The sequence below is a fragment of the Poromitra crassiceps genome (assembly GCF_964638095.1).
Source record: "Poromitra crassiceps genome assembly, chromosome: 13".
Taxonomy (NCBI): domain Eukaryota; kingdom Metazoa; phylum Chordata; class Actinopteri; order Beryciformes; family Melamphaidae; genus Poromitra; species Poromitra crassiceps.
In genome coordinates, this window is record NC_139644.1 from 40,003,561 (window position 1) to 40,008,184 (window position 4,624).

Consider the following 4,624-nt stretch of genomic DNA (forward strand, 5'->3'; position numbering starts at 1 on the left):
AGGGGAAGGAGAGCAGGGGGAATGTGAGAGAGGGGAGAGCAGGAAGTGGCAGGGATTCAGGAAAATAGGGGAGAAGAGGAGAAGGAGCAGAGGGGGGGAGAAGGAGGAGAGAGCAGGAGAAGGGAGGGGGGGGCGGTGGGATGTGGGGGAGGAAAGAGCATGGAAAGAGAGTAGAACAGGAAGGGGGAAGAAGGGAAGAAGCGGGGGAAGGGGGAAAGAGAGAGGGGGGGGGGAGAAGATCAGACAACTGACTACTCTAAGCATTAACCAGAGCTAACTGGGACATAGTATCTAGCTAATCTACAGCCTAATCTGGCCTATCCTACTCTGCTCTAGTCTGATTTTAGCCTGAACACTATAACAGGTCAGCCTTAGGCTGTAGCTAATCTATCGCCTACCTAAGCTGTTCTAAACCAACCGGCAGCCCTCGACCAGTGATGAAGAGCACCGATGCCCCCCGACCCGGCCCCCACCCACATAAGGCGTGGGAGGGAAGGCCAGGCCGGGACACAGCGGCGCCCCCTCACCCCCAGTGAACGCAAGAAAACCTTTCCACCATATGGTGGCAATCCACACATGGATCGCCACATGGATTGCCCCAGTGACTTGGCTGAGGAGGAACCTTGTGAGGTTGTTGTGCTATAGGGACCCATTGCTGCGGCCCGGGCGGACCCAGCCCCCACGCGACCTGCCCCCCCAGCCCCCAGCCACCAGCATAGTGACTGAGAGCGTGAGAGCAGGCCACGCGGGGGACGGGCCCACCCAGGCCACAGCAACAGACCCCCATCCGGGGACTCCCCTCCGAGACAGGCCGAGAGATGCCGGGCTAAACCATGCACAGAGTTTCCGATAATGAAACTCTGTGAATGGTTTATTATGGAAATAAAATTTACAAGAGAACAGAAAATTGAAAATGTAAAAAAGAGTCCAACAGAAGGGATATAAAAATGTAGTTTTTAAATTATCCTAAGATCAGGGAAGGGAGTTGAAAATCTAAAAAGTAGAGTCCAAAAAGAAATAGAAAATGTAGTCTTTAAGTGTTCGTAGGTTTAGAGAATACTAGTTAATTAGCTAGGTGAAAAAAGGGGTAATAAGATTGGGAGTTCCATGAGGATGATCTGAGGAATCCATGAGTCCGCATTGGTGACATGGATTAAGAGGAGGGGAGGGGAGGATAGGAGTCGGAGGTGATGATTAAGAGGAGGGGAGGATAGGAGTTGGAGGTGATGATGAGGCGGCGGGGGGGGGGGGGGGCTGGGGGGGCGCCCCCCCCTTCCCTTAGGCAAGCAGGTGACCAGGATGATGAGGATAGGGGTCGGTGATGGTGATGAGCCCGGGGTGTCAGACAGTAGAAGGAGTAGTGGGTAGATGGCCTAGAGTGACGACAGGTGGCTAGGGCGATGACGGCCGGACCTAGGGCTGCAGCGGCGGGGTGTACGTCAGGCCAATGAAGGACACCTGAGGGGGAGAGAGAGAAGAGAGCGGGGGAATCTGCGCAGAGGTGGAACTAACTCTATAGACAACAATAAAATTAGGTCAAATCAAAATTTATTAGGATTATTTAGGATGACTAATATTATACTGCTAATTCAGGTCTAGGTAGTCTAGGTCTAAGTTTAGACTGATACTGCTGGCTTGTGATAGCCCGCTCAGCAGTTCAGGACTAAGTTTATTCACCAGCTATTAGATTTTCTATCTGAGCTACTGGATCGGCTGATGCCATATTATTAAATTAGGTCAAGTCTAAGTTTATACTGATACTGCTGGCTTGAGATAGCCCGCTCAGCAGTTCAGGACTAAGTTTATTCACCAGCTATTTGATTTTATATCTGAGCTACTGGGTCGGCTGATGCCATATTATTAAATTAGGTCAAGTCTAAGTTTATACTGATACTGCTGGCTTGAGATAGCCCGCTCAGCAGTTCAGGACTAAGTTTATTCACCAGCTATTTGATTTTATATCCGAGCTACTGGATCGGCTGATGCCATATTATTAAATTAGGTCAAGTCTAAGTTTATATTGATACTGCTGGCTTGTGATAGCCCGCTCAGCAGTTCAGGACTAAGTTTATTCACCAGCTATTTGATTTTATATCTGAGCTATTGGATCGGCTGATGCCATATTATTAAATTAAATTAGGTCAAGTCTAAGTTTATACTGATACTGCTGGCTTGAGATAGCCCGCTCAGCAGTTCAGGACTAAGTTTATTCACCAGCTATTTGATTTTATATCTGAGCTACTGGATCGGCTGATGCCATATTATTAAATTAGGTCCAGTCTAAGTTTATACTGATACTGCTGGCTTGAGATAGTTGCATCAGTTGCCTCCAAATGTGTGCTATCACCCATTTTAATAACACTACCAAGCATATTCTTCAGGTCTCCTGCCCAAAATTACATCCCCCAAATTAATCATATCTCCTGAACCATGAAGCCCTATATATTATGCATTTTTCTGGTCTCCTTTGATAGGTAACAAGCTAATCAATATGGATATTATAATATTAATAATTATATTATAACTAATTACTATAAGTTCCATCAGTAGCCTACAGACATAGTCAGTCTAGTATCCATGGCGCTGTTGGTGGCACTCATCACCACAGAGCCGCACGGCATCACAGACGTAAAATTTGTCCTCTGGACCGGCTTGTATGGTCGCTACCCGGTCCTCTAAAATCCGATTTCAATAGGGGAGAGTGGGGTGAGTTGTGCCACTTTTTACTTGAGGTGTCTTTAAAGTGAGGGCATGACAGTAATGCCTCCAACTACAATATGTAAATATATTTCAGGATGTTGTGCACCACTGGGAACACTCCCTTTGGATCTTAAATAAACTGTTAAAAAAATATGGCTATTCTTAAAAAAGTGGTCTCTTGGCACAACTTGCCCCCGGTGCGGGGTAAGTTGTGCCTTTGGAGAGAATACGTTGGGGTAAATTGTGCCATTGATTACTGAAGTAAAACAGAACATTTTCATCTCATATACTGTAATGCTATATCAAAGCAAGACAAAATAAAGATAACACTAAAGTCCAGTGTACTATAACAGGGTTAAACAAGGCTAAACGGTAGCAGCAGTTGACCTACATATTTAACATTTTCAGAAATAGAAATTATGTTCAAAATGAACAAAATCACCTATCACAGAGCCAGGCTACACTTGCCAATACTGCAATATTCTTCAACAAGGTCTATTTAAACATTTAAGAACAAAATGAAATAAAATTTCACTAAATCAACTGCAACTGCACTGGCACAACTTAACCCAGGCCTTTTGGCACAAATCACCCCATCCCCACCATTTTAACAAACTTGTATCATATAGCTGGTTTGGAGCTAACATCATGCTAACAGTATAGCCTCATATTGTAGCTTACTAAAACACTAACACATGTGTGAAATGTTTTCAAGCTTGTCTATAATTGTTCAGACACAACAATCAATAAACCTTGATCATAAAAAAATTACTTTGAGAGGCAAAAAACAGTTTTTTGAACTTAAATGTGCTTAGCTCTTGTGCAATCTGCCTCCCTTCTTTGCAGAGTGAGTAAAATGGATGCCTCTTCAAAAATGTGTGGTCACATGACCAATTTCTTCTATGGTTTTCTAGATACAAGGGGTGGCACAACTTCCCCACTGGCACAACTCACCCCACTCTCCCCTATAGGTGTTATTTTGATAAATTGAGCTCATAACGGGGATCTATAGGCTACTGTTACGTGTATCTACTAACATTATTAAAATATCATAAAGATAACGCTGTTTCTGGTAGTTTACTATTAATCTACAGCTATGTTGCTAGGCTAGCGCTAGCCTGCCTTGGCTGTGCTGTTGTTGTGATCAGTTTTCCTGGTTTCCTGCTTGTGTCAATCAAGGAAGCCACACCCCAAAAGTTAGTCTTCTTTATCACCTCTTTTACTCAAAATGGGGCCATAATGAGAGCATGAAAAATACTTGAAATTGTTGATTCAGACCATAAACTAATTTGGAAAGTGTTTATTTCAGACACAGAGAGAATTTGAGAATTCAGCTAATTTCTTCATAGACCAATGTCACTTCCGGACCGGCACGTGGCGCCCCGCCTGGCCATTCGAGAGAATGCAATTTCCGCACTGGCCTCATAAATTCACCTCGAGTTATGGCCACTGGTGTATACACATTTATCATTCTCATTATCTCATTTACCAAAAACAGAGAGATCTAGCCTACTGGAAAAATGTATCTGTGTTTAAAATATATATAGCCTACTAAAACACCATCAGCTTACCTTTTGTACCTTTTAACCACATATCCATTAGCCTACTTCTTTTTTTACGATCAATTGTTTTTATTTTTATATATCATATATAATAAAACAAGGACAGTCAGAACATTTCTGATAATATAGAAACATAGACATTACACCTGCCATGAAATACACCGTACATTACTTCTTCAACTAGGTGAAGGTATGCAATATTCAAGATACAGTAAATATGTCACCACAGTATCAAAAATAAGAATAAAACAAAATTATTAGTGAAAGCAAGATTAAACGGAAAGAATAGCCCATGTTAAAATAAAGAGATAAATCAAATATTTCTGTTCTGATTGACCCCACCCACCCCCCCTCAACCCCAG